A 9,301-nucleotide genomic window follows, 5' to 3' on the forward strand; every position below is an offset into this window, starting at 1 on the left:
AATAAAGTACATGTACAGAAATACCGTTCAAACTTTGTCTCGATATCAATTAAATTACAAACCAGTGTGTCTTCAAATAAGGGCATGATTTTGTAGTGAGACAAGTGGAGACAGTTTTGTTTTAGATTTGAGTATTTATCGTCCATGTTTTCTTACGTATGCTCAAGTGATCAATTTTAACATAATTGTTCTCTTAAGGTTTACAATTTTAGCCTACCTTTTGTCGGTTCTCTGAAGTAAAAGAGATTGCAAAAATGTAGTGTAAAATAACACACTGTGTACAGATGTTGTAACCTTAAAAATCAAGAGGCCCATGGGCCACATCGCTCACCTGAGCACAAAGGGTAGGAAAAAGTAGAAAATAGTTTTTTATTGTAAAGTTTACATTCAAAAGTAGTAACATGACCAATCATGGATTTGCTATTTTTTAGAAAATGATTTTTAAAGAATTTTCCTATATATATCTTTGAAAACTTTGGTCGGCCATTTTGGCCCCGCCTAACCCCCGGGGGTCATGATTTGAACAAATTTGAATCCACACTACCTGAGCATGCTTCCATATAAATATGATGAATTATGGCTTTGTCATTCTTGAGAAGAAGATTTTTAAAGAATTTTCCTATATATTTCTATGTAAAACTTTGGTCGGCCATTTTGGCCCCGCCCTACCCCCGGGGGTCATGATTTGAACAAATTTGAATCTACACTACATGAGCATGCTTCCATATAAATATGATGAATCATGGCATTGTCATTCTTGAGAAGAAGATTTTTAAAGAAATTTCCTATATATTTCTATGTAAAACTTTGGTCGGCCATTTTGGCCCCGTCCTACCCCCGGGAGTCATGATTTGAACAAACTTGAATCTACACTACCTGAGCATGCTTCCATATAAATATGATGAATTATGGCTTTGTCATTCTTGAGAAGAAATTTCCTATATAATTAAGATTTTTAAAGAAATTTCCTATATATTTCTATGTAAAACTTAGGTCGGCCATTTTGGCCCCGCCCTACCCCCGGGGGTCATGATTTGAACAAACTTGAATCTACACTTCCTGAGGATGTTTCTCCATAATTTTCATCTTTCCTGGCACAGTGGTTCTTGAGAAGATTTTTAAAATATGCCACCAAATTTTCATTTATTCCTAATTATCTCCCCTTGAATGAGGGCGTGGCCCTTTATTTGAACAAACTTGAATCCCCTTTACCCAAGGATACTTTGTGGCAAGTTTGGTTGAAATTGGCTCAGCAGTTCTTGAGAAGAAGTCGAAAATGTGAAAAAGTTTACAGACAGACGGACAGACAGACAGACGGACGCCGGACAAAATGTGATCAGAAAAGCTCACTTGAGCTTTCAGCTCAGGTGAGCTAAAAACAAAGTCTAGACTTACAAATGCTTTCAATGGCCGTAGAGGGAAAAGGTGCATCTAGTTTATCTATGTCTAAATGATTTAAAAGGTTTGGAGAGTGAACAGACTCATTTTGTGCCAAAATGCGGTTCGGATGCCTTTAAAATGAGGTCTCTCTCTCTCGTTGAGGATGTTTATGCCTACTGTAATTTGCAATCAAGATAAACATCTCTTTTAATTTTGTTGTTTTGCTATTTTTGTCATTTGCTAATTTTTTTTTGTTAAAACACATTCTGATTGCACACACAAGTACTTTGAAGTTGACATAAAAAGATGCTAGAACTTCTGATTGACAATATCTAATGTATCTATGTGGTTTTTGGAGACCAGGTTTTCCAACAATCTATTGGAACCTCCCTTACTTATTCAGCAATATACCTTCATCGCCTTCATCTATATATCTTAGTTAATTCGATGCGCAAGAGCATGCTCATTTTTTAAACGAGGTAAATTATTGACCAAAAAGTTGATAAAACTAGAATATCAGCAGTCTCGTTAAAAGTCATCATTTCGTAAGTTCTATGGCCAATACAATGACATTGTCAGCAAATACAATTCATCATTGAGTCAAATGCTGACTGACGTTCTTCACACTAATTGTTAGTCCATTATTTATAAACTGAATTGACGACGGATTTCCCCGTTATTTCCCGATCATGACAAGGAGCAAACGGCGGGTGTGACCGGTCGGCAGGGGATGCTCACTCCTCCTTGGCACCTTATCCCACCTCTGGTAGTTTGCAGGTCCGTGTTTGCTCTGCTCCTATTTTGTATCGTTTTATGAAATATTGATCTTGAATACTGTTCGTAATCTTCAAATGTTTCGTGTAAATGATGAATCCGAAACATATTGCTAAAATTTGTTTTTCCCCTAATCTAAATAGATTTAACTTTAAATAAGAGCAGAAATAAAAAACCAATTACATCCTTTTAGCCTACCTTTTGTCAGGTCTCTGAACCTTTATCGTAAATCTCGACGAGAGTGTGAAAATGTAGTTTAAATAATGACAATTTTGTATGTGCGTGTTTTTTAACTTTAAATATAAAAACGTCTAGACTTTCAAATGTTTGCAATGGTGGGGAGCGATAAAAATTAATCAAGCTTATGGTTATCTGTTTTGATTTGTGTCTGTAATGATTTAAAAGGTTTCGAGAGTGAAAACAATATTTTGTGACGATATGCGGTATGGGTTTCTTAAGCCAGGCATGCATCCATTCATGTGGTATAAATTGAACTCCGACAAGTTCTTTTAGTTGCTTGATTATGGTAGAAGTTATTGAACCCCGAAAAGATTTTTTGATTACAGAAGTCAAAAAATGAGGTCTCTCTCTCTCTCTCTCTCTCTCTCTCTCTCTCTCTCTCTCTCTCTCTCTCTCTCTCTCTCTCTCTCTCTCTCTCTCTCTCTCTCTCTCTCTCTCTCTCTCTCTCTCTCTCTCTCTCTCTCTCTCTCTCTCTCTCTCTCTCTCTCTCTCTCTCTCTCTCTCTCTCTCTCTCTCTCTCTCTCTCTCTCTCTCTCTCTCTCTCTCTCTCTCTCTCTCTCTCTCTCTCTCTCTCTCTCTCTCTCTCTCTCTCTCTCTCTCTCTCTCTCTCTCTCTCTCTCTCTCTCTCTCTCTCTCTCTCTCTCTCTCTCTCTCTCTCTCTCTCTCTCTCCTGTGTGTGTGTATCTACAATAATTTGCAATCAAGCTAAACATGTCTTTTACTGTTGTTGTTTCACGCGCCTTATAGATTTTACAAACAGTCTAAGTAGTATTAGTACATTGCATCAGTTAACAAACGTTTTTACTCCATTTTTTAACTATGGATTTACATGATCAAAGACAATAAGTATGTACATGTAAATGGCGAATGCGAAACATATTGCCAAAATTTATTTTCCCTTAATTTAAAATGATTTAACTCTGATAAATAAGAACAGAAATAAACCAGAAGTTACCAGACTTATCAGAAAAAAAAAGTTTTTATTATTTATTATTGACCTTTCTTAAAAAAAAAATCACAAAAATTAAGACCGGCCCCGATTTTGAGTCCTAAAGAAAAGAAAGTCCTATGACACTGACTTAAAAATTCCACTGCGGATCCAGAGATAGGTTCGTCAAATAATACAAAAATGAAAGGCTGGGTAGAAAAAAAAAGATTAAGAATCACAAGTGGGGAATACAAGCACGACTGATATATAAAACTTGAATGAACGAACTTTTTGAACTTAAACGATATTTATGGCTTTTAGAAATTATTAAATGTAAAAGAAAGATAATGATGTTAAGCAGTGATGCATTTGATGACTTTATCAAGCTCAGCTATGCATATTTTCAAATTCACTTTGAATTATAGGGTACTTGAAATCGAAAGAACGTTGTAGTCTTTATAAAAAGTAACAGATTTTCTTGATTGTTCATACATTTTCTTTAAAAAAAATCGTGTTCTTTAAGAAGTTATAATAAGGAAAAGAATCAATATGTCATTTAGATTGCCGATGTGCAATGATCAGATGCATGCGTACATGTATCATATTTATAAGAGGTCCATGCATATCTCTTCCCTAGTCTAAAACGTCTCACATCCACTGATATTTTCTTTTTTGTTACGATTTTTTGGCTTTTAAAATAATTTTTTTGCGTTAAGCGAGATTAAACCGGATGCCCTGGGCAAACGACAGGCTACGCTTGCGCGAGAATGCTAGAAAGTTTGCACCTTAGATAACTTTCCCGTAGAATAATTCGCCCTATTCGAATGAAAATATACCATTCATTGGCAAAACGCGCTTTTAATTCTGCATATCTCATTTACATATTCATTGGCAGATCCGATTTTCTCTCTTTTACATATACTTTTATATACAAACTAAACATTAATTCTATGGCACAAGCATTTGTACAAATAGGCTGTAATTTTCGGTAAACTTCGGCTTGATCTCGGTAATTTACGGAATAAAATGCTTTTTCATTTCGAGTCAATATCAAAGGCCAAAATTCAAATGTTTTTGTTTCAATTGATAGATAATTAAAGAAAACAACTTGATGATACCAAATTTGACGTTTAAATACGTTTAAATGTGCATCTTTAAAATAAAACGATGTCTCCGAGGCTATAAAATTCAAGATGGCGGCGCCCATGAAAAGTCGGCAAGCCGCAAGCGGCAAGGGAAGGAACGGTTCAAGAAAAGACATAATTTGACGAGCGCCCAGTTGTTTTAGGAGATCGTACTTGTGAAGTAACCTTATTCATGATTCCATGCATGTTTTTGTGTCACGATATAACCCTCGTTTTGACCAGTAAGAGTTCGTTACATGACTGGAATGACGAGTTTGATGTTCATTGTTCTGGTCAGAGGCCTCATATTGTGCTCAAAATGTCACTCCGGACCATTATTCTTTAGCGAGAGAGCAATTAAATGTGAGTGAAACTCGGGTTAGCTGGTTTTTATACATATAGTGCGGAAATTGCTTGCAGCTGGCATCGATGTTCCCAAAACGACAAAAGCTGAGAAAATCCAAAGGGATGCAGTATTTCAGTATCAATACTAATACACAGATTGCAACAGGTAAGCATTTATATTTATATTTGTTTATGGAATTAATGTTATCTAATTTAGGCATTGACAACTAGTATAAAATATTCCTCACATCTAAATTTTTATGTGACACCATGAAATGTTGGATAATGCATATAATTTATAAATAGCATTTACATGTTCATGCATCTCAACAATTGCATGTAATATAATTGTATCTATTCTTTTTGTAGCTATAATCTGCAGTACTGTTTGGGAGACCCTCAGAAGATAAACAGCTTGTTGTCAACATTAAATTTATTATCAATACATGAAAGAATTTTGAAGGTATGAACAGTTTTATTATTATATCATTTGGTAGATACATATATAAATTTGGTGGCTCTAAAATCAAATGTTTATCAATCAATTTGCTCGGGAATCAATGTAAGAACTAAGAAAAATATTTGACTACATGCAGTAGACTATATGTTATCATGTAAGTTGGACGGAATAATCTCTGCTGCAAGCTTTCAATGACTCACGTATATTGTATGAAACAATCATCTGTGTAGTATTTCTCATTTTCAACAGGTGTTCTATGCTGAAAAATCAAAGAACTACAGGTATTTGTGTGTGCTGATTGGTAAGGTTTTATGAAGAGGAGTCTGGCAGAGACCATGACATTTTCTCATCTAAAGCTGATCTATAGCTATTACAGGGATGGTGAAAATAAATTAATTTATGTTTTCTCCCAAAACCAGTGATGGCAAACCTAGAGTGACTGGAACATTTAAAGTTCTAAAAGTTGTATGAATTTTTTGCTGCCACATGTATTTATCAATTGTACCTAAACAAGTTGGTCTGTATTATGGATCATCTACTAGTATCACACATACCTAATGAGATTACTGTCCAAGTCCTTATAGTATCTACATTTATATCACAAGTACTATTTATTGTGTCATTAAATCTTGAAATTCATTTTCAAAGTCTGTATTGAATGTTTATCACTCTGCTTTGATACAATTTACTGTCGCTATCAATTTTTAACCTCAGCATTTCAGTGAAAAAAATTTATTCTTTTGTGTACATTTTAAAATTCTAGACATAATTATAAATTCACATTATTTGCAGAATTTCAAACCATTTTCATTTATATACATCAATTTTGTACATTAAGTTACTGTAAATGTATTATATTTAGCGTGTATGATATTTGGCGGAAATTGATTTTTGAACAAGTTAGCATAGATATGATTTAGCGGATAACTTAATGTTCTTATTAATGTGTATATTTGCAAAATATTTAGCATTGTACTTGAATTAGCGGAAGTTTCCACAGAAAGCACTAAAAAGAATACACAGCCAAATGTAATATATTTACAGTATGATATTCATTATTTTTTACTTGAAAAAAAGTATAAAAAGGGGGAGTTGAAATAATTTAAGGGAAAAATTTGAATTTTCTAATGAATTTATAAATATTTCTCTTTAGAAATGTTAATGTTCCATGGTAACAGCATGTTGCAAATGACATTATGAACATATTTTATATCTTTATATTTTATATTTACAAAATGACCGTTTTGTCACCTGTTAAATTATTTTTCTTTAAATAACACTCTTACTATGTTTTGTTATTTATTATTCTTTAATTTTATATAAAGATTACAATATAAAAGTAATTTTTGTGTCATTATTATGTTCCCCAAACGGAGTTTGGGAACATACTGTTTTTACTCGGTTTCTTATCATTATTATTAGGGTCTTCCGTCTCCAACGGAAGACTCTTCTATTATTCTATTGTTTCTTTTTCACTTTTATTAAGGTCCTCCGTCTTCAGCGGAAGACCTTACTGTTATTCTTAGGTTTCTTTTCCACTATTTTTATTAAGGTCTTCCGTCTTCAGCGGAAGATAGGGATGGGTATCGCCAAAAATTTCGTATCGCGATATATCACGATTTTTTCCCATAATATCACGATAATATCATGATATTTTTAAAAGCAATTTTTACAATGATTTTATATGAAAAGTCATTATTTTTCTAAAAAATATGCTAGAAAAACAAAATTTTACTTTCTTGAAATTTTTATGTATGTAAAATCAATTATGTTTGGACGGTAAGATGCCATTCTTTTCACTTTTTACAACATTTTTTATACTTTCTGTAATTGTAATTTGAAAGATTGAACAAATAAATGAATAATTTCTGGACTTTATCATATGTATACCTAAAGACTGGTATTTAGGTCTCCGTATCACGATACGTATCACGCAACAAAAAATCGCGATATACCGGTATACCGATAAAATCGCACATCCCTAGCGGAAGACCTTCTTGTTTTTCTTAGATTTCTTTTCCACTATTTTTATTATTGTTTTTTTTTTCTTACCGATTTTGTGCGCGCGATTTCTCGAGAACGGCTCGATTGATTTTTATGAAACTTTCAGGTCTGATAGAACATTAAAAGGTCTAGACATATATTTTTTTATTTTGATGACGTCGCTTCCGGTTTGGAGTTTTCTGCGATTTAGTGAATTTTAGAGGATCACTTTGTCCGGCAGTTTTCTCAAAAAGCACTTAACACAGAAGCATGAAATTTTCAGTGATGCTAGAGCAACCTTTGGAGAAGTGCACTAAGTATTTCATAACTACCGGATGTACGAAACGCCGACGCTCGCTATGGTCCGAAAATAGTCCTAACGTAAAATTCTAAATTTCTGACACTTTTTCTTCGATATCTTTTTACCTAGAAATATTTTGTTAAAACATATAGAACAAAAGAAGTGTAGAATTACATGATCTTTCAAAAGATATCTAGAAAAAAGGGCTTATAATAAAGGGCCGCGAGGGGCTGAAAGTTATTTCTTAATATTTCAAAAAGTAATGAAAATTTGTTATACATGAAAGAAGCAAAGTTGTTCAAAATGTCAAGTTCAATCTATTGGCGTCGTCAAAATACGTCCGGTGACGTCACTTCCGGCCAAACCGAAGTGGTAAAAAAAAATGCATATTTTTGCCGTTCTTGACATGTTTTTGGGTAACATCTGTCAATGGGAGCATAAAATTCAATTTTCTGTCCGTCGTCGTCACTTCTGGTCAAACCGAAAGTAGCAAAAAATGGCTTATATTTGCATTAATTAACATAAATTTGGAGGATTTAAACCATTATTGCACTTCATTTATCATTTTTTTAACAAAATGAAACATACATGTACTTCCGGTTAAACAGGACGGAAGACCTACTCGTTGCTTTGCAACGAGCTTTGCTCTAGTTATTATTAATTATCGTTTTTAAGGTCTTCCGTCTTCAGCGGAAGACCTTTCTGTTATTCTTAGGTTTCTTTTTCACTTTTATTATTGTTTTTTTTCTTACCGATTTTGTGCACGCGATTTCTCGAAAACGGCTGAATGAATTTTCATGAAACTTTCAGGACTTATGTATCATCACTTGAACCTTATGCGTTTTTTTTCTTTTTTGATGACGTCACTTCCGGTCTGAGATATTGACGATTTTATGAATTTTAAAGGGTCGGGTTGTCCAGAGTTTTTCTGAAAAATGGGTTGAGATAGAAACATGAAACTTTCAGGTATGATAGACCTATGTCTGTAGATATGCCTTTCGCATTTTGCTTTTTCCGGAAACGCCGCACGTCGGCGCTCGCTATGGCCCGAAAATAGTCCTATTGTGAGTTTCAAAATATTTAACACCTTTTCTATGATAACTTTTTACCTAAAAACATTTTAAGACATGTAGAACAAAAGAAGTGTAGAATTTAAAGATCTTTTAAATGATATCTCTAACAAAGGGCTGGCCCTTAAAATTAAGGGCCTAGAGGGGCCGAAAGTTTTTCCTTTATATCTCAAAAAGTATTGAGAATTTGTAATACGTCAAAGAAGCAAAGTTGTTCAAAATGTCAAGCTTAATCTACTGGAGTCGTCAAAATACGTCCGGCGTCGTCACTTCCGGCCAAACCGGAAGTAGTCGAAAAACACGTATTTTTGCCGTTCTTGTTTTTCTTACCGATTTTGTGCACACGAGTTCTCAAAAACGGCTCGCTCGATTTTCATGAAACTTTCAGGACTGATAGAGCATGGAAAAAACTAGATATGTATTTTTTCGTTTTGATGACGTCACTTCCGGTTTTGGGATTTCCGCGTTTTAGTGATTTTCAGAGGGTCACTTTGTCCGGCAGTTTTCTGAAAAACCGATCAACACAGAAGCAAGAAATTTTCAGTGATGCTAGAGCAACCTTTGGAGAAGTGAATTTCGTATATCACAACCACCGGAAGTACGAAGTGCCGACGCTCGCTATGGCCTGAAAATAGTCCTATCAAGAATTTCAAAATTTTTAACACCTTTTCTACAATAACTTTTTACCTAGAAATA

The 9,301-nt window shown here is 34.1% G+C and overlaps 1 long non-coding RNA gene across 1 annotated transcript; it reads left to right on the forward strand.

The window, feature by feature from the left end:
- Window positions 1–4,532: 4,532 nt before the first annotated feature.
- On the forward strand, window positions 4,533–6,520 carry LOC134279709 (uncharacterized). The gene is made up of 3 exons (XR_009994736.1): window positions 4,533–4,957; window positions 5,161–5,254; window positions 5,501–6,520. It is a non-coding gene; the product is annotated as an uncharacterized LOC134279709 (long non-coding RNA).
- Window positions 6,521–9,301: the final 2,781 nt, after the last annotated feature.

Source organism: Saccostrea cucullata, unplaced genomic scaffold, assembly GCF_032062105.1.
Source record: "Saccostrea cucullata isolate Sc308-1 unplaced genomic scaffold, CSIRO_AGI_Scuc_v1 ctg4459, whole genome shotgun sequence".
NCBI lineage: Eukaryota > Metazoa > Mollusca > Bivalvia > Ostreida > Ostreidae > Saccostrea > Saccostrea cuccullata.